This window comes from Equus asinus, chromosome 20 (assembly GCF_041296235.1).
Source record: "Equus asinus isolate D_3611 breed Donkey chromosome 20, EquAss-T2T_v2, whole genome shotgun sequence".
NCBI classification, from domain to species: domain Eukaryota; kingdom Metazoa; phylum Chordata; class Mammalia; order Perissodactyla; family Equidae; genus Equus; species Equus asinus.
The window spans coordinates 11,121,005-11,142,972 of record NC_091809.1 but is presented as its reverse complement, the minus strand read 5'-3'; the positions used below and the strand labels follow the sequence as shown (position 1 = coordinate 11,142,972).

The 21,968-nt window shown below is 43.0% G+C and overlaps 1 pseudogene; it reads left to right on the top strand.

The window, feature by feature from the left end:
- Positions 1-390: 390 nt before the first annotated feature.
- LOC139041259 (olfactory receptor 2AE1-like) lies at positions 391-21,743 on the top strand (annotated as a pseudogene).
- Positions 21,744-21,968: the final 225 nt, after the last annotated feature.

The following is a 21,968-nucleotide window of genomic DNA, read 5'->3' as shown; positions in this document are numbered from 1 at the left end:
TGAATGAGTGAAGGCCTGAATGAATGAATGACTGAGTGAGTGAGGCCATGAGTGAATGAGTGGATGAATAAGCCAGTGAACGGAAACACAGACGCCGCGATGCAAACGGGAGGAGGCTCTATTTCTTGTCCTGGGGCCTCTGCCCAGCTCAAGGGCCCAGCCAGTCCCTGCCGCTCCTGGCCTCCGTTTCCCCACTGTCCCCTGAGGGGCGGGTGGTGGGGCTGCAGCAGTCCAGCTTGGCGTGGCCATGGCCGGGCTCTCCCCGCGGGCTGTGGCGGGGACGCATTCGGAGCCGCACTGCCTCCCTCCAGCGGCGGACATGGGCGGACCCCAAGGTCGCGGCCGGGCTCGCTTCCTGGCCCTGTGCACAACGGCCAGAGAAAGCGCGTGCCCGTGACCGCCCGCCGCGCGCATGTGCACCGCCAATGGCGCCCAAGGGCCGCTCCCAAGGGTCTTGTCCCGCCTTCTGCTCCATGGCCAGGTTGGGTGGGGCGTGCGGAGAGGTCCTGGGTCCCAGGGGCCAGGCTGTGGGCGCGGCGAGGGGAGCAGAGAGAGGTGGCCTGTTCCCCCAGAAGCCTCGGCCCCGCGTCCCGGGCCAGCCGGCGCCCGGAGGCCGGCAGAAGAGGCTCCGGGGCTGGAGAGAAGGCCTCTGAGCCCGGAGACCCGCCTGTGGTTCGCCCTGTGGGCCGGACGCAGGGGACAGGTGCCCTTTGCTCCGTGTCCCGGTCCTTTATCACCGAGGGCTGTTGGTCGGCATCTGCAGGGACAGCAGGAGACCTCCGTCACCTCGGTGAAGGACACGGCCCTGGCCTGGTGAGCCCACAGGTGAGAGAGCTGCTGCCCACCACCAAAGGCGGCACCATGCTGCCACCCCTGTGTCCGGCCCTGTCTGGACCCCTGAGGGAGGGACAGGGACCTGGTGGCAGGAGCACACCTGTCGCAAATGTGGATGCTACCTGGGCGAGGAGACCAATGTGTCTCTGCTCATTTATGATGAGTTGATGCGTTTACTGGGACGAAGGGGTCAGGACTCAAGTCGTTTGGTTCAAATGTCCGTGGGGATAAACTGAAAATGGCAACTCGCCCTAGAGTTTTCTCCTGTCCAGTAGACTGTTTCCTTTCTGTGTTGGGGAAAGAACAAAAATGATGGTATATTTTACCCTTTGCAAAAATAAAGCACCAACCTTTGTTTCTTTAAAATGATGTGAAAAGTTACTGGTATCCTTCAAGTTTTGTTTGGGGGTCACTTGATGGTAAACAGGCAGCTTTCTTCGAAAATGTCTTGTTCTAATGATCCGGCCACTCCTGGCACAGGGAGCAGAGATTTTCATGTCTCACCAGGTTGAAAGGCCCTGGGCCAGCTGTCAGAGACACTACCAGCCTCCCTGTGTCTCAGTTTCCTCATCTGTAACATCGGGCTCGGCTGGAGGGCCTAAGTGGTTTCCAGAAGTTCCTGCAGCTCTGACAGCTGATGCCTTAAGTTACCAAATGTTCCTGAAGACATGAAACAGGGGACAAAAATAGTTTTCTCCCCTTGAGGGTCTAAACTGGTAAACAGACAGACGAGAGAGGCCGAGCTCTCAGATGAGTGGTTCCAGTGCAACTCGCTCACAGCCTGTGTGTCATGGAAAGTTCCCATTTCTGTGCTCACTGCACAGGTCCTGCTCCTTCCGTCTCACCAGAGTTCATCGATGCCCTTGGGCACTTTCATTCATCTTTCAGCAGGATCTGTGTTCACCCTCGTGGGTCCCTGACTATCACACTAATGAGTCAATAATGTTCACTTGTTCCAAGTCCTGTTGTTTAAAATCCCATCTCCAGCTCTGTTCTGGGCAAGTTTCTAAGGAAACCTCCGTGTCTTGGAGTGATTGAATTAGAGAGAATGTTACAGCCTATGCACTCTCGTTTTCTCCCTTTCGGTGTGTTTCCCACATGGAATAGCTGCTTTGAAAATCAAAAGATAAAATTTCCACTCTGTCCTCTGCCAGCTACCCTCTTGCCTAGAGAGACACCATAAGCTGCACCTGCTTTCCCTTGGGAAGATCGAGGCATAAATTCAAGGCAACATTTCTTTAGTGTGAAGGGTCGGGTTAGGGCTGCTCCCGCCCATGCTGCTGGCTGGAGCAAGTCTGCACCCCCTTCCTGACACCAGCATCCCCCATCCTTTCCTTCCGAGGATGTCTTTGCCCATTTCCCTGGGGGTGGGCTTTGTGGGGCTGTGACCCACATCCTTTGGATTGGTTGGGACTCAGCTGTAGCCAGTGCCTCGTGCTACTTATCGTGGGACAAAGACACATCGCAAAGTTAAAAGAAAATTGCTTTTCTTTTTCTTTTTTGAAACAGCTTTGTTGACATATAACTGCCATGCCGTGTAATCCACCCATTTTCAGTGTACGATTCAGTGGTTTGTGGGATATTCACAGAGCTGTGCAACCATCCCCACGATAGTAGAACGTGTTCATCCCCTCGAAATGAGACCCTGTACCCCTGAGCAGTCACTCTCCATTCCCCCATCCCCAGGGCCCTAGGCAACCCCTCAACTACTCTTGTCTCTCTCTGTCTATTTTGGACATTTCATATACACGGAATAATACAATACAGGTCCTTTGATGGCTCCTTTAATGTAGGATGTTTCAAAGTTCATCCGCATTTATAACACATGTCAGTAATTGATTCTCTCTTATGCCAAATAATATTCTGTTGTCTGGATATACCATGTTTTGTTTATCCACTAACCAGTGGAGGGGTATTTGGGTTGTTTCCAACTTTTGGCTCTTGTGAATCCTGACGCTATGAACATTCGTGTTCAAACTTTTCATATGTTTCCATTTCTCTTGGGTACATACCTGGGAGTGGAATTGTGGCGTCGTATGGAAACTGCGTCTAGATTTTGAAGAGCTGCCGGGCTGTTTTCCAAAGGGCTGCACCATGTTTTATTTCAAGCCAGCAACATATGAGGATTGAATTTCTGCCCATCCTTGTCGACACTTCTTACTGTCTACCTTTTAAATTACCACCGTCCTAGTGGATGGGCAGTGATATCTTGATTGTGGCTTTGATTTGCTTTTCCCTTCTGAATAAGGATCTTGAGCATTTTGCCTGTGCTTTTCAGCCTCTTGTGTATCTTCTTTGGAGAAATGTCTGTTTAGCTCCTTTCCCCATTTTTAAGTTGAGTTATTAGTTTCTTTATTATTTTTTATTTATTTATTTATTTTTAATTCTTTATTTTTTTATTTATATTTATTGAGTTAATGATAGGTTACAATCTTGTGAAATTTCAGTTGTACATTAATGTTTGTCAGTCGTGTTGTAGGTGCACCACTTCACCCTTTGTGCCCTCCCCCCACCCCACCTTTCCCCTGGTAACCACTAATCTGTTCTCTTTGTCCATCTTTTTAAATTCCTCATATGAGTGGAGTCATACAGAGATTATCCTCCTCTAACTGGCTTATTTCACTTAACATAATTCCCTCAAGGTCCATCCATGTTATTGCAAATGGAATGATTTTGTTCTGCTTTGCAGCTGAGTAGTATTCCATTGTATATATATACCACATCTTCTTTATCCAATCATCTGTTGATGGGCACTTAGGTTGCTTCCATGTCTTGGCTATTGTAAATAATGCTGCAGTGAACATTGGGGTGCATAGGACTTTTGGGATTGCTGACTTCAAGCTCTTTGGATAGATACCCAGTAGTGGGATGGCTGGATCGTATGGTAGTTCTATTTTTAATTTTTTGAGGAATCTCCATACTGTTTTCCATAGTGGCTGCACCAGTTTGCATTCCCACCAGCAGTGGATGAGGGTTCCTTTTTCTCCACAACCTCTCCAACATTTGTTACTATTAGATTTAGATATTTTTGTCATTCTAACAGGTGTAAGGTGATATCTTAGTGTAGTTTTGATTTGTAATTCCCTGATGATCAGCGATGATGAACCTCTTTTCATGTGCCTGTTGGCCATCCGTATATCTTCTTTGGAGAAATGTCTGTTCATGTCTCCAGCCCATTTTTGGATCGGGTTGTTTGATTTTTTGTTGTTGAGTTGTGAGTGTTCTTTATATTATGGATATTAAGCCTTTGTCAGATATATGACTTGCAAATACTTTTTCCCAGTTGGTTGGTTGTTTTTCTGATTCAATCCTGTTTTCATTTGCCTTGAAGAAGCTCTTTAGTCTGATGAAGTCCCACTTCTTTATTTTTTCTGTTGTTTCCCTTCTCTGAGAAGACATGGTGTCCGAAAAGATCCTTTTACTACTGATGTGAAAGAGTGTACTGCCTACGTTTTCTTCTAGAAGCCTTATGGTTTCAGGTCTCACCTTTAGGTCTTTGATCCATTTTGAGTTTATTTTGGTGAATGGTGAAAAAGAATGGTCAATTTTCATTCTTTTACATATGGCTTTCCAGTTTTCCCAGCGCCATTTATTGAAAAGACGTTCTTTTCTCCATTGTATGCTCTCAGCTCCTTTGTCAAAGATAAGGTGTCCATAGATGTGTGGTTTTATTTCTGGGCATTCAATTCTGTTCCATTGATCTGTGCACCTGTTTTTGTACCAGTACCATGCTGTTTTGATTACTGTAGCTTTGTAGTATGTTTTGAAGTCAGGGATTGTGATGCCTCCCGTTTTGTTCTTTTTTCTCAGGATTGCTTTAGCAATTCGGGGTCTTTTCTTGCCCCGTATAAATTTTAGGATTCTTTGTTCTAATTCTGTAAAGAATGTCCTTGGGATTCTGATTGGGATAGTGTTGAATCTGTAGATTGCTTTAGATAGAACGGACATTTTAACTATGTTTATTCTTCCAATCCATGTACATGAAATGTAGTTCCATCTCCTTACGTCATCATTCAATTCTCTCAGAAAGGCCTTGTAATTTTCATTATATAGGTCCTTCACTTCTTTAGTTAAATTTACCCCGAGGTATTTTATTCTTTTTGTTGCAATTGTGAATGGTGATGTGTTCTTGAGTTCTTTTTCTGTTAGTTTGTTATTAGAATATAGAAATGCTACTGATTTATGCAAATTGATTTTACACCCTGCAACTTTGCTGTAGTTGTTGATTACTTCTAAGAGTTTTCCAATGGATTCTTTGGGGTTTTCTATATATAAAATCATGTCGTCTGCAAACAGCGAGAGTTTCACTTCTTCCTTCCCTATTTGGATTCCTTTTATTCCTTTTTCTTGCCTGATTGCTCTGGCCAGGACCTCCAGTACTATGTTAAATAAGAGTGGTGAAAGAGGGTATCCTTGTCTCGTTCCTGTTTTTGGGGGGATGGCGTTCAGTTTTTGCTCATTGAGTATGATGTTGGCTGTGGGTTTGTCATATATGGCCTTTATTATGTTGAGGTAGTTCCCTTCTATGCCCAGTTTGTTCAGAGTTTTTATCATAAATGGCTGTTGGATCTTGTCAAATGCTTTGTCTGCATCTATTGAGATGATCATGTGGTTTTTATTCCTCAGTTTGTTGATGTGGCATATCACGTTGATTGATTTGTGGATGTTGAACCATCCCTGTGTCCCTGGTATGAATCCCACCTGATCATGATGTATGATCCTTTTGATGAATTGTTGAATTCTGGTTGCCAAAATTTTGTTTAGAATTTTTGCATCTATGTTCATCAGTGATATTGGCCTGTAGTTCTCTTTTGTCGTGCTGTCCTTGTCAGGCTTTGGTATCAGCGTGATTTTGGCCTCACAGAATGTGTTAGGAAGTGTTCCATCCTCCCTAATTTTTTGGAATAGCTTGAAAAGGATAGGTATTAAATCTTCACTGAACGTGTGGTAGAATTCCCCAGGAAAGCCATCTGGTCCTGGGGTTTTATTCTTTGGGATGTTTTTGATTGCTGCTTCAATCTCTTTCCTTGTGATTGGTCTGTTGAAACTGTCTGCCTCTTCTTGAGTGAGCTTTGGGAGATTGCAGGAGTCCAAGAATTTATCCATTTCCTCTAGGTTATCCATTCTGTTAGCATAGAGTTTTTCGTAGTATTCTCTTATAATCCATTGTACTTCTGCAGAGTCTGTTATTTCTCCTCTTTCATTTCTGATTTTGTTTATTTGAGCTTTCTCCCTTTTTTTCTTTGTAAGTCTGGCTAGGGGTTTGTCAATTTTATTTATCTTCTCAAAGAAGCAGCTCTTTGTTTCATTGATCCTTTCTACTGCCTTTTTCGTTTCACTAGTATTTATTTCTGCTCTGATTTTTATTATTTCTCTCCTTCTGTTGACTTTGGGCTTTATTTGTTCTTCTTTTTCTAGTTCAGTTAGGTGTAGTTTAAGATGGCTTATTTGGGATTTTTCTTGTTTGTTAAGATGTGCCTGTATTGTGATGAATTTTCCTCTTAATACAGCTTTTGCTGTATCCCATATGAGCTGATATGGCATGTTATCATTTTCATTTCTTTCCAGGTATTTTTTGATTTCTTCTTTAATTTCTTCAATGATCCATTGCTTGTTCAGTAGTGTATTGTTTAGTCTCCGCATCTTTGTGCCTTTCACAACTTTTTTCTTGTAATTGATTTCTAGCCTTATAGCATTATGATCAGAGAAGATGCTTGTTATTATTTCAATTTTTTTAAATTTGTAGAGGCTTGCCTTGTTTCCCAACATATGGTCTATCCTTGAGAATGTTCCATGTGCACTTGAGAAGAATGTGTATTCTGCTGTTTTAGGATGAAGTGATCTATATCTGTCTACTAAGTCCCATTGTTTTAGTTTTTCGTTTAGCTCCACTATTTCTTTATTGATTTTCTGTCTGGATTATCTGTCCATTGATGTGAGTGGGGTGTTGAGGTCCCCTACCATTATTGTGTTGTTTTTAACATCTTCCTTTAGGTCTGTTAATAGTTGCTTTATGAACCTTGGTGCTCCTATATTGGGTGCATAGATATTTATAAGTGTTATTTCTCCTTGATGAAGTGTCCTTTTGATCATTATATATTGTCCCCCTTTGTCTCTCTTTACCTGTCTTATTTTGAAACCCACTTTGTCTGATATAATAATTGCAACACCTGCTTTTTTTTTGCTTGCTAGTAGCTTGAAATATTATCCTCCACCCCTTGACTCTGAGCCCGTGTTTGTCCTTGGGGCTGAGGTGTGTTTCCTGGAGGCAACAAATTATTGGATCTTTTTCTTTAATCCATTTTGCCACTCTGTGTCTTTTTATTGGAGAGTTCAATCCGTTTACATTGAGAGTGATTATTGATGCATGTGGACTTAAAGCTGTCAATCTGTTGCTCATTATCTGGCTTTCCTGCTTTTCTCTTCCTGTGTGCTTTATCCTACCCATTTGATATGGCAATTTCTTAAGCTGGGTTTCATAGATTTTTCCTTATTTATGATTTGTGTCTCTGTTCTGTTTTTTAGTTTAGTGTCTACCCTGAAGTTTGTATTTAGAATCTCGTGTATAATATAGTCTATTCTCTGGTGGTCTCTTAGTTACTTGGCCTAGACTGATTTAGTCCCTTTGCTCTTCCCCTCCTAAATTATTATCTTCGTTTCTTATTCCAACTCGTGTTATGAGTTTGTAGTTAGAGTGATAAGATCCTCTTTGCTTTGGTAGTTTCCTTACCTTTATCCTAATGCTATAGTTGAATATTTGCTATCCTATTCTCGTTCTATTTATCTGTCTCGCTACTCTGTGGTTTGTGACCCCTTTCTCCATTTTTTCTTTTTTCAAGTATGAGAGCCTTCTTGAGGATTTCTTGTAGTGGAGGACTTTTGATTACAAATTCCCTTAACTTTTGTTTGACTGGAAAAGATTTAATTTCTTCCTCATATCTGAGGAATATTCTTGCTGGATAGAGTATTCTTGGCTGAAGATTTTTATCTTTTAAAGTTTTGAATATGTTACTCCATTCTCTCCTAGACTGTAAGGTTTCTGTAGAGAAACCCACTGAAAGTCTGACAGGAGTTCCTTTGTAGGTTATTTTCTTCTGTCTTGCTGCCCTGAGTATTCTTTCTTTGTCTTTCATTTTTGCCATTTGTACTACTATATGCCTTGCAGTAGGTCTGTTTACATTGACAATTCTAAGAGAATTGAAAGCTTCCTCTACACACATTTCTCCCTCAATCCCTACATTTGTGAAGTTCTCTTCTATAATTTCATTAAGCACACTTTCTGCTCCATTTTCCTTTTCCATGTTCTCGGGAATTCCTCTGATCCTTAAATACTTTCTCCTCATTGAATCCACTATCTCTTGGAGATTTTCCTCATTTTTTAAAATTCTTAGTTCTCTTTCTTCCTCTGTCTGGAGCCATTCAGCCTGTCTTTATTCGATTATGCTAATTGGCTCTTCTATGGTGTCTACCCAGGCATTCCAGGAATCCGTATTCCGTTTTATCTGGTCCATTGTGTTTTTCATCTCTAATAATTCTGTTTGATTCTTCTTTATAATTTCAATCTCTTTTGTGAAGCAACTCCAGAACTCGTTGGCTTGTTTCTCTTTCTCTCTACCCCATTGAGTTTTTTGATTATAGCTGCTCTGAACTCATTTTCACTTAAGTTACCTGTTTCCAAGTCCTCAGTACTTAATTCTGTGTTTTTATTGTTTTCCTTCTGGTCTAGAGCTTTTATAAGTTGCTGGATGGTAGAGGAGCAGTTTTTTCCCATGGTGGTAGAATTCGGTTGCAGTTACAGCCTGTTGCCACGAGATGGGGGTCGAGAGCTGCATGTTCTGAGCTCTCCGCCTTCGGGCAAGATGGTGGCGCCCAGCTCAGTTCGCCTGGGGGAGGGGCAGTTTTTCTCTCAGGCGGATCTGGATTCAGATCAGTTCTGGTCTCTGGTCTCCCGGGGCCCTAGGTATGTGGGGTCCCCGCACACGGAAGACTTCCCCCATCAGCAGGTTTCCACTGTACCACCAGCGGGAGTCCTGGATGATACCCCGGTTGTGCAGCCCCTCCCCCGCTCCTTCCCTCACTGGAGGCAGCAATCCCAGACTCTAGGGGAGGGAGCGAAGTTCTCTCCTACTGCCTTCCAGCTCCTCTGAGGCCAGCAGCAGGGTCTCTGTCCTCCATATTTTTGATACTGTAGGTCTCCAACGCCCTGGCATTAGGTTTATTTGCTGAAATTGAGTTTTTTTCCAGTCCTTTGTTGCAGTTTGGAGGGGAGACAGTCCCAGGTCAGCTCACCCCGCCGTCTTGCTCAGTCCACACCTGTAGTTTCTTTATTATTGACTTTTAAGTGTTCAGTATGTTTTCTATACGCAGGTCTCTTATTATACTTGTGATTCGCTTGGGTATTGTCCCATTCAGCAGGTTGTCTTCTCACCTTCTTGATACTCTCGTTTGAGACACACGTGTTTTTAATTTTGTTGAGGTCCAATTTATTTCTTTTCTATTTTATACTAGTGCTTTCGGTGTCATCCCTGGATAACGATTGCCTGACTCCAGGTCAGAAGTTGTGATCCCATGTGTTTTCCTGTAGGAGTTGTGTAGTTCTGCCTCCTATGTGGTGTTGGATCTCTGTGAGGTCCTTTCTGGAAGTGCTGTGAGGAAGGAGTCTGACTTCCTCCTGTGCATGTGAATATCCAGTTGTCTCGATACCATTTGTTGAAAAATTATTCTTTTCCCTTTGAACTGTCTCATCTCTCATCAAAATCCAACTGACTGTAAACATGAACATTTATTTCTGGTCTTTCAGTTCTGTTCCATTATCTGTGTGTTTATTTTTCTGTCGGTACCACACTGTTTTCATTATTGCAGCTTCACAAGGAGTTTTAAAGCAGGAAGCGTGAGCTCTCCATCCTGTTCTTCTTCTTTGAGGTTGCTTTGGCTCCTCTGGCTCCCTTGCATTTCTCTATGAATTTCGGGATTGGCTGGTCAGTTACTGCAAAAGAGGCTGCTGAGATTTTGCTCGAGGTTGCATTGACTCTGCAGTTCTCTCCATGCAGTATCACCATCTTCATAGTATAAAGTCTTCTGATCCATGAATATGGGCAGTCTTTTCATGTATTTTGGCCCTCTTTAATTGCTTTCAATAATGTTTTGGAGCATTTGTTGTACAAGTCTTGTACTTCTTAAGTTAGATTTATTACTAAGGATTTTATTGGTTTGGATGCTATTGTAAATTAACCTATTTTCTTACTTTTATTGTCAGTTTTTCATTGCTAGCATGGAGAAATAAAATTGACTTTTTAATTGAAATATTATATTAGTTTCAGGTGTAAAATATAATGATTCCATATATGTGCGTATTCCCAAATCCTACCGCCATGAGTCAAGTTTGAATCCATCGCCTTGTTACTGAGCAAGGGCTTGCTGCCTGATGCGCATAGAAGCCAGGACTATGGCCTTGGCTTTGGAGAAAAGAAGAGCTTCATTGCAAGGTCGTCTCACAAGGTAACAGGGGGCAAATCTCTCCAATCTGTCTTCCCAATGCAGGTTTGGGGTCACATTTCAGCACTGGTGGACTAGCAAGCTGCTGCTGGGACCACGTGGGCTGCCGGGCTGGCCTTGACTTGGTAATCAAGCTACTTGGGCTGCTGGAAGCCAGATTGTCCTTATTGAAGGGCTGCTTGCTTCCGGTGTCAGTGTTTCTGAGGATTCTTGTCTCTGGGGACCTCCTGGGGCCATGGGTTCCTGCCTGGCATGTGCACAGTGCTGTCTGTGCAATTGAGCACCAGGACTGATTAATCAACAACCTGTTTTAATGGAGAAAAACTAGTTTAAGATGGTCAGTGTTTTCTGTGCTGTTGCAACCTCATATAGCTACAAAATTTTTCTTCTTGTCTTGAGAATTTTTAACATTGACTCTCTTAGCAACTTTCCAGTAGACAATATAGTACTGCTAACTCTACTCACCATGATGCACGTTAAGTCCTCAGGACTTCTTCATTTTAGAACAGGGAATTTGTACCTTTTGACCCCCTTGCTCCCTTTGCCCACCCACTACCCCTTCCCCGTGGCAGCTGACAACCTGTTCTCTGCATCTATAGCTCAGACACGTGGGTTGCTTCTGTGTCTGGGCTCCTGTGAATCATGCTGCAGTGAACATGGGGGGCAGATGTCTGTCTGCAGGAATGTTTCTGTTTCCATTGTGTAAATACCCAGAAGTGGAATTACTGGATCATATGGTGGTTCTATTTTTAATCTTTGGAGGAACTTCCATACTGTTTTCCATGGTGGCTGCACCAACTTGTAGTTCCGTAGATTGGTGGTGGTTTTGTTTTTTTTTACTGATCTTGTATCCTGTCATCTTGCAGAAGTCGTTTATTCGTTCCAATACTTTTTCTGTGTTTTCTCTGATTTCCTATATACATGGCCATGTCATTTGCAAATAGAGAGAGTTTTACTTCACTCCGTCCAATCTGGATGCCTTTTATTTCATTTTCTTGCCTATCTGACATGGCTAAAACCTCCCGTAAATGTAAAATAGAATTGATGGGAGTGGCCCTTGCTCACCTTGTCCTGACGTCAGGGACGAGGCTTCCAGTCTCTCCCGTGAAGTATGATGCATGTGAGCTCTGTCTTGTTCACAGATGCCCTTTCCAAGGCTCAGGGAGCTGCCTTGTGTTTCTAGTGTCCTGAGTGTTTTGATCACAAAGGGCGTTGGATTTTGTCCAATGGCTTTTCTGCATTTAGTGGGAATCAGCTTTCCCAGCAGCTTTCAAACCATGAAATCATCTTCCCTTCCCTCTCCCTCCATCTCTCTCCCTCACACAAACACACAGACCTCTCTGGAAGCAAATCAGAATCCACCCAGCAAATCCTTGCTAAAAGTTGTCGAAGGAGTCATCTAGACCTCTTGCTCCCGGTTATCGTTGCCTGGCTGCTGCGTAGCTAGGGGTGGCCCCCACTCCACACAAGTGATGGCAGAAATTCACATGCTCCTGATGATTTGCGAGGGTGCTGACTCCCTCTGGCATGCACACACCATCATTTTTCTTCTCTTGACTGACTGTAGAGTGGAAGCATTTAGCACGAAAGGAGAGGACCATGCAGGAAGGAGCATGTATCAAGTGCGAGTGCTAAAGGGTCACAATAGACAGATAACATGTTGACTTCCCCAAGAAGTGTGTTAAAGGAAATGTGACATATTCTCGACAGCCCTTTCTGGCATGGAAGTCCGCGTTCTGCAAATACTGCTTTGGGTTTATTTCCTGAGGCCTCATATATTGCTTTTGTCTTGCAGGAGTTTGGTTGCTGACCATGTTGTCGAACGGCCCTCAGGAGGGTGAGCTTTCTGTTCCTCAGTTTGGCCTGTTGCAAGTAAGGGGCCTTGGGGTCCTTTGTGTGTCTTCAGCTAGGAAAGGGTCATCTGGGCTTTCCCCAGAATTCCCTGGCAGTGCTGGGAGCGCTCGACATGCAGTACAAGGTCTGGATTGGACAAACGCTTCATCTGCAAACTTCCTATGGTGCTGAGTTTCTAAAGCCCTCGAATGACATGGATTCTGAAATGGAAAAGTGAAGGACAAAGGGACTTCAGCAATGTGGTTGCCAGGCTTCTCCTGAAAACAAGCAACAGGATACACACCCACGCACATACACAGATGTGTGTATACGTATGTGGAGAGAGAGACTGACTTTAATATACTGGCCTGTGTGAGCATGTGGGCTGGTGAGTCCACAGTCTGCAGGCCAGGCTTACAGACTAGAAGCTGTGGCAAGTTAGGTCTTGCTGAAGGTGCATATGAAGGTGAGGCTGACCCCCTGACCAGGTGATTGTAAGGCTCAGCTGTGTGTTGCTGCTACGGTCACTTTACTCACTTTATTGGGTGAAGTGAGCCCCAACACAGCTGGCTGAAAGGTCTAATAGCACATACCTGCTGTTGTTTTGCTATAAAGTCAGTCAGGCCCCAGTGTGGCTGGTTGCTAGTGTCACGGCCTCGCATTTTCTTTGGGCCTTTGGTCTGCGGGGCTGTTGTTAGCTCTCTCAGGAGCTCAACCTTGTGACGCCAGACTCAGGGATGGGAGCACACAATCATTTCAGGTGTTGGAAGGTGGGCAGATTCCCTATTTGTTGTATAAGAAGGCCAACAGCACAAGCCTGCTGCACTTGAGAAGTCTCACCACCCCACTGTGGGACCATAAACCCCATCAACACAGGCCCACCCTGTGTACATGCCCTGCTCTGCTGAAGCAGACCTGCTTATCTTGCTGTAGAGGTCCAGAACACACCAGCTACACAGCCCGACAAGTTCCCTGTTGGCTGGCTAGTGGGTGGGGTGAGTCCCTAGGGCAGGGCGCCTTCCCTGGATGAGCTGGATTAAATCACTGCTCTAGTGGGCAGGCTAAACCCCTCAGCTAACAGGCCATGGGAAGAAATACAATTGCATCTGCCACTGTCTGTCTCAGAGGCCTGTATTATGTCACAATAATGGCTCCGACCAGTGTTCACTCCCTGGGGTGGTGATCCCAATCACCTTCTGCCTCTCTGAGATGTGCTCAGAGCTTATCCAGTGAGTCTTTTTTTTAATCAAAGGACTATGCACCTTTCTTTCTGGTGATTTTGTTTGGTTTTTAGAATGGGTGAATTTCTGCATGGGTCCCTTGAAAGCAGGCTTTTCTTTCTCTTCGCTTCAATAGGTTTTCTGGGGGGTATTCTCCTTTGGGTTTAATAACCAGCAAAGCCAGGTACTTGTCTTTGGTTGTGCTGAATTTGACGGTTGCTTATTATGACATCACTCTCCCCCTCAGATCCCCTGCTCCTCCAGGAAAAGCTTCATACCTTAAAATGTCTCTGGCTTGAAGCACCATGGCAAGAATGTGACTCTTTCCTCAGCAGGAACGTATCTCTGCCTCTTATAACTCAGTCAGTGTTGTTCTTTGTTGTCGGGGTTCATTTTATACAGTCTCCAGTTCTCACTCAGAGGTAATCATTCCACAGGGGTAAATTTGTTGTGTCCATCAGAGAAGGTCAGTTCAGAGTCCTATGTTACCACCTTCCCAGCAATCCTCTTGTCATTGATTTTTGACTGTTTTGTTATCACGTGTCTTGGAGAGGGTCCTTTTGTGTTGAGATAATTGAGTGTTCTACTTGCACAATGGATTTGTATATTCAGTTCCTTCCCCAGGTTTGGGAAGTTCTCAGCTACCATTTCTTTAAATAAGCTCTCTACTCCCTTCTCTCTCTCTCCTCCTTCTGTGATATCCATTACCCTTATGTTGTCATTTCTAAAGGAGTCAGATAGTTCTTGTAGAATTTCTACATTTTAAAATGTGTTAGCTGTCTCTCCTCTTCTACCTGCCCAATTTATAGCTATCTTCAAGCTCCTAATTCTCTCTTCCACATGACATGCTCTTTTTGCAATGTTTTCCAATGCATTCTTCATCTCATTCATCGAGTTCTTCACCTCCAGAATTTTTGCTTAGTTCTTCTTGAAAGTTTTGATCTTTTTGGAGATTGAAGTATTCCTGCTATTCATTGATTTCATTCCTGAGGTCATGAAACCATCTTTCTGAGTTTTCTTGAAGTTCACTGAGTTTCTTCATGATAGCTATTTTGAATTTTTTGTCCATTAGATCAGAATCTCCCATGACTTTATGTTTGGTTTTTGGAGGATTGTTTTCTGTAGCAAATACGTTTTTTATTTAGGTACAGTTTTGTTTTGTTTCAAACTTTTCAATTGCTTAGAGATTAGAAGCCTTTTTTTGTTTTCAGTAGGTGTCATTATAGTAATTGTTTTTGATTTCTCTTACCTGAGCTGTGTCTGGCTATATTTGTGGATCTGCAAGTTCTATCCTCCAGCTCCTCTATTTTGTGTCACATGGATACTCTCTTTGTTGCTGCCTGCCCTTCTGGGGCCCACTGATGGCTTTTTATTGCTTGCATTTCTGTGGTTGCTGGCTTTGCTCTCAGGACATGGAAATGGTCAATGTAAAGCCACATCTGAGATCTACTGAGTGGGAAGCTCCACCACAGCTGTGGGGATTGGGGTTGGGGAGGTGGTGAGGGAGACTTGTACAAGCAGCACTGTCTCAGCTGTTGCCTGTTACCCTTTGGTCCCAGGAAACACTGCTGTTGGGAAGTGGGAGTGCTGTGCACACCTGGTGCCACCAGGCTCTGAGCTGAGGACAGGGGTTTGGGATCATGGGACTCCACCTTTGTAGCTCCTCTGCTTCCTGTAGCCACAGGTGTCACTGCCCCTGCCTGGCTGCAGTCACACGTACACCTCTGCTGAAGACCACTGTGTCCTCTGGGATCAGGGGTGGCTGGCTCATCTGCCATGGCTGGGGATCCAGGATCCTGGGTGCTGCCTCCACTGCTCCCTCATTTAGGCTTTTCTATGTGCTCCAATTCACTTTCTTTGCATGTACTGATGTGTAGATCTTTCCATCACCCTGGTGTTTGGTGCAATTTAGCTTTTGTTGAGTTTTGAATGTTTTAATCATTGTAGATTGAAGAGCAGAGACTCAAGGATCCTCTCACACCACCATGATGATGATGTCTTCTAATTACTACAAATTCTTAACCCCATATGATATACAATGTTTATTTATTAGTTTTACCAGTAAGTTCCATGGGGGGAGAGACCATGGTTGCTTGTTAATCACCATATACCATGCTACCCAATACGACAGTGGGGACATAGCAGAAGCTCATCAAATATTTGTCAAATAAATTACTGAATTATATAAATGCCACCATTGTCTTAACCACAGAGATATTATATTCTGGTGAGAAGAAGAGCACCAGGTAAAAGCACTAGAGAGCAGGTTTTGAAGAGAGTGATGATACACTGACCTACACCAAGAATAAACAAGATAAGATCAGTGAAACAAGACATTTTAGCAACTGAGTTGAGTTAGAGAAACAAGGAATAGCTCAACATATAATGGAGAGAAAGAGCAGTGTATGACAACGAGATGGGAGTAAATATGAAGGAGATGTAGGGACATGCTATTTTCTTCTTTGATATCTGTATCTGAAGTCTTTTGACATGTTATATTAATGTTGAATATGAAATTGGAGTATGACCAAGAGCTAGAGTGGGAAACACTACTGGCAATTGCCTGTCTCTATTCCTTGACTTCTGTTCTATGATATTGCATGTGGCAGAACCCCCAAAAGTGTCCTATGAGCAAAGGAGACTAGATTTTTTGCAGTCTGTCTTCTCAAAAGGGTTGGATAGAAAGGAGCTAGAAAGATCTGTGTTTCAAGATGAAAAACAAGCCAGAGACTCTAGGAATTGTTTCTCTCCATGCTTAATTGGCCCTTGGAGAAGTCATTCCCATGTTACCATCAGAGTGATGCTCCTTGAAATATCTCATGCCCTGACACCTCCCAACGAACTCCAAGAAAGCCCTTTGGGAGTGCTTATCTCAATGCACACAGGGAGTGTAATTGGCATCTTGAAGTAATGCTCTCCAGAAGAGACTCAGGATGTGTCCTCTGGGTTGAATCCCTGATGCCATACATTGAGTGCCCTTGATTTGCCTCAGCTGACATAATAGGGTCTCTATGTTAGAAGGCTGTTTTATTTCTCACAGATGTTTGCTTCTTTTCCCTCATGTTTAGCTCATTCGGTCCAAGTCTCTTCTCATTTTTACTGCTATGATTCCTGCTGAGGAAAGATTCATGCAGTCAAGAAGGGGATTCTACTAAAAAATACCAGTGCTAGAGGCAAATTCTTGTTTTATTTGGTAGGAAAGGAGGTGTAAAGCTAAGAAGAGAGTGCCTTGAGTGATCCAAAATAGCAGAAACTCCAAAACAGATTTTCTTTTGGCTCTGGACCTATTGATGATTAAGCTGGTATTAAATGAACCTTCTTAATCTGGTAACATTAATGGAAATTCTTTTTGCCCAAGCTCTTGTTGTCCTTTTGGATGGAGAGGTACCTGAAATATATATTTAGAGGCAGATGAAGGATATTCATTATTCAAAGGCCCACCTATTACAAGTTCAATAGGTTCAGTTACTTAATCTGTCCTGATGTGTGCTGATGGAGTTCAAAATCTGAGCCCAGATTGCAAGAGCATTACTACGGATGCTATTGTTCCTGATGATGCTCTGTCACTAGGATAATTAGTGTAGACAACGATGACTGTGTAGGACATGGTGTTCTATGCCATTCTACCAGTAAATGCAGATGACCAGGGTTAGAGAAGAAACTCTGATGAGCACCTCAGAAAAGACTTGTTTGGATGATCAGTAGCCAATGTTTGAGTTAGTGTGGATCTATGCTTCCCTCGCCATTTCACTTCTATACTTGTTCTCTCCACAATTCTCTGCAGCAGAAATTCCAGGTAAGATAATTTTTGGGCTCGAGGTGTTCAGGAAACCTTCACTATAAACTAGGGCAACCTCTGGCATTGTTAGCTTATTCCCTCATCCCTAAAGTCAGAGGGTGATATTGGTCAGTCTGTGAGGAAAGCTGGCTGAGAAAGCAGAGAAAAAAGTCAACTGAGGGTCACAAATCAGAATGGGAAATTATTAGGAAAGTTGTCTAAGGGAGGCAGAGAGACAGGACTCAGATAATGAGAAAACCAATGCTATGGACATTTAAAAGGTGGAAATTAATGAGGAAAGAGATAGAGACGTAGATGAATACTTTAATACAAGGGAAATATGTGGATGGCTTGATAGGATTGGAGTGACCAGGGGGAACATGGGATATTGGGCCCTTCATTCACAAGAAGCTGAGTTTGAAATAACAGTACGAGGAGACAGCCAAAAAGATGACCCTAGGCTGCATTAATTGGAGAGAGATAATATATGTGACCTCTTTCTTACTGGTCAATTTATCCTTTGGAGAAAACATTCAGTTCTGACTTCTTTGCTCTAAATGGTAAGCAGATAATGTGGAAAGCAAGAAGATCTAGGAGATGTTTAGGAAAAAATACAAAGAGGTATTGGGTCGATATTTTGGAGATTAATTTAGATTATCAATTTTTCAAGTTGGGCTTCACCATGGAGATGAAGCACTCATTCTGATCAGCATTCCTGTGAGAATGAGATAAAGGGCCAAGTGGGAATGTGATTGACTAAATGTTATAGAATTTGGTTGATTAAATGTTATAATCTTAATTTGATCAGCCTGATCCATAATTTAAAGAGACTCAGGTCTACTGAGGACATATCTCTTGTTTGTTTTCAGGTATATAACAATGGTGGTTTTGTTATTTGTCAACATGGCACCCGTATATATCTCATAAACCATACTTAATCTCCAAATAAAGAGCATACCAAGTTCTCCTTCCATATAACATAATGCGACTACCCCACATACAATCAAAAACTTGTTAACCTTTTCCCAAGAAAAGGATATAAATCACACCAACCCTTTCCACTTAAGAAGATACCAAATCACTTCCTTGTCTTGGTTGAAATTCATTCTACTTCTGTCTGGTTCCTACTCCCCTTTTTATGTCTTATGACTGATATACTTAGATATGAACCTAACTACATTAATATACCATACGTTAGAAAGGGGATATGTGAGGGGAAAACCTCAAACAATTCAGTTAATTATATTTAGAAAATATTCATAAAAAAGAAAGAAGAAATACCTGTTACTACTACAGTTTTTGTTTCTGAAGCTGCTTACATAGTCATGTCTGGTGTATATAACAGTCTTCTTTCACACCATTCCATATTTCCTTTGTCTGCATTTCATCATGTTTCCTTTTCTGGTGGGATGACCCAAACATTCATTCCTGAAGGATCTGGGTCATTACCAGTCCTGTGTGAATTGGGTTTGCATAGTTTTCCACTGACTTTCATCACAGGGCATTTGAGTACAGAGGTGCCCCCTAGAAAATCTCCTGCCTTCCAGACATGCTTCTCCTCATCCCCATGGTGTAGTAGAAACTCAGTAACCCCTTGCTAGTCAGGATCAGCCATGCAAGGCAGTGTATAGTAACTTCCTTTGCTTGTTGATTCAGTGATAGGAGGAGTCCATGTTGCTGAGCCCATGTGTAGCCTTCATCCTGGTTTCTGTGGCTACTCTGTTTGTGAGGCCATTATCATGAACGAGAGTGACTGAGCAAGAGTGTAACTGACTTCCACAGAATGGGTTAGCACATGGATAGGATGTCTCATTCTGTGGAGAGCAGGAATGGATATTTCTTCCTTGTTTTTATATGACTATTTCACATGTTTTTGGTTCTATGTGGGATAGTGATATCATGTTAGGTAAAAGGATGACTGTTGTGTTTATTTTGGGATGAAGTGTGGCTTAAGGAGATGTGCATCTGTGCCAGATTGACAGGAGATGGACTCTGGTGGTTTCGTAATGTGTCAACTTGGCTAGGATGGACTACATTTCCCAGAATTCCCATTTTTTGTGTTTCTGGTTAAGGTGGGTCACAGGAGAGACTGTCCCAGAGCCTTAGAGGCAGAAGAGAAGCAGCCATTTTGTAGTGTACAGAGATGGCATCTGATCTGCTGATTCTCCTCTTCCGTGCGAAGCAGCAGGTGGGCCTGCAATTGTTCTGCCTTCCCCTGGATCCTCCTTTAGCGCCTCTGACTTCCAGGCCAGGTGTGTGTGTTTAGGCTCCTGAATATGGGCCTCAGCTTCTGTAAGACAATCACACCACCAATTCCAGTGGCAACAAGAACAGGCATGGCTTTCAGTCTGCCCTGTTGGGGTTATATCTCATTCTTGTGGGTTCCAGCAGGCCCTTGATCTGCCACACTTTATATCCACTTTATAGCTTCCTGACTGCTTGTGCCATGGACTTGAAGTTCCAGCATCAGACACAAGGGTGACAGCCTTATATAGACCGCTTAAGCAGCTTTCACTATTGCATAATGCAAAATTTCTGTACAATCCCATTAAATACATACATATGTATATATGTATATATACATATGTATGTATAAAACTCTCAGTGGTTCAGCTTCTCTGGATAAACTCTGACATAAGTAAGAAAGCATATATGTGTACTTTGTATATATATATATACATATATAATATATATTATACTAAATATAATTTAGTAAACATTTAGTCTCTCTCTATAAAGCATATATATATATATATACTTATAAAAAGTATATATGTGTGTGTGTGTATTTCTTTCTTAATGAGGAGAGGCTCTTGTTTGATTTTTGGCACTTAGAGGTTAGAAATTCCGGAATTTCTAAGTGTCATGTTTGTGAAGAAAGATTTGACATTCTCATTTTAAAGGGCTATTTCAAGAATTTGGGCTATTGAATCACTAGAAATAGAAAAAAAAGTCTTCAAAAATTGTGTGGTAAATCAAAAGGTCTTATTGTAAGGTGTGCTGAACTCCACTATTTCTGATATCAAAATTCTTCTCCACTTCCTGTTTCCCCAGGGACAGAGAAAGGGGAGATACGGCAGAGGAATCAGACCTCTCCAGTAGACTTCATCCTTGAAGGGCTCTTTGATGACTCCCTCACTCACCTCTTTCTTTTCATCTTGACCATGGTGGTCTTCCTGATTGTGGCAAGTGACAACATCCTCACCATTCTCCTCATATTTGCAGATTCCCAGCTTCATACACCCATGTACTTCCTGCTCAGCCAGCTCTCCCTCATGGATCGGACGCATGTCTCCACAACCATCCCCAAGATGGCTACCAACTACCTATCTGGCAAGAAGTCCATCTCCTTTGTGGGCTGTGCCACCCAGCACTTCCTCTATTTGTCTGTGGGTGGTGCTGAGTGTCTTCTCCTAGCTCTGATGTCCTATGACCGCTATGTTGCCATTTGTCATCCACTGCATTACACTGTTCTCATGAACAGAAAGGTGGGACTTATGATGGCTCTTGTGTCATGGTTGGGAGCATCCATAAACTCCCTAATTCACACGGTGATCTTGACGCAGTTCCCTCTCTGTGGGCCTCAAAAACCCACCACTTCTACTGTGAGTTTCCAGCTGTTGTGAAGTTGGTACGTGGAGACATCACTGTCTATGAGACCACAGTGCACATCAGCAGCATCAACCTTCTCCTCCTCCCCATCTTTCTGGTTTCTACATCCTATGCCTTCATCCTCCACAGTGTCATTCAGATTCGTTCAGCTGGGAGTAAGAGAAATGCCTTTGCCACTTGTAGCTCTCACCTCACTGTGGTTTCCCTCTGGTTTGGTGCCTGCATGTTCTCATATATGAGGCCCAGGTCCCAGCGTACCCCGTTGCAAGACAAAGTTGGTTCTGTGTTCTATAGCATCATTACTCCCACACTGAATCCTTTGATTTATACTCTCTGGAACAAGGATGTAGCTAAGGCTCTGAGGAGAGTGCTGGGGAGAGATGTTATCACTTAAAGACAACAATTACAGTTGTCCTGAGTATAAGAGTAGAATGGCATAAGCTCCTCAAAATGATTGGGTAAACCCTTAAGAGTTTTCAAGGGTCCAGGTCTCTGATCACTACTGCAAAAGTGATGTGGTCAACATGCAATTCCAGTATTCTGACTTGGTCTCAGCCGTCTAGGCAGCTTAGAGTACTATCTTAGTCCATTTGGGGCACAATAACAAAAATACCACAGAGTAGCTGGCTTAGACAACAACCATTCATTTCTCACATTTCTGGAGACCGAGAAGTCTGTGATCAAGCTTTGAAAGTGCTACACCCTCTTTCATTTCCTTTTGATCTCTTTATATGTAACCCTGCCAAACCATGCTTCCCTGAATTCCCTATCCAAAGCAGCACTCTCCAATTTCTGTCCCCTGCTTCCACTTTGTTACACTACTATCATGATGTTCCACAATATTGTTGTATTTTATTTATTGTCTGTTTTATTAGAATGTAAGCTCCCTGAAGGGATGGACTTTACTTTGTGTACTATTGTCTCACCAGAGCCAAGATAAGGCCTGACACGAAATAAATGCTCAAAAATGATTTGTTGCTTGGATTAATAAATGAAAGGGACCTAGATCATTTTACTATCCCACGTGACATTCATGACATTTAATTCAGATAGGGGAGGGGACTATGAAAGTGAATAATACAGTGGATGGCTTCGTAAGACTCATTTGTCTCAGATAGCTGGATATTAATTCCACATTAGTGCAGAGGGCTGATATCTAAGTGAACTTTCCTGGAGCCTCGTGGTCTGAGGGATGC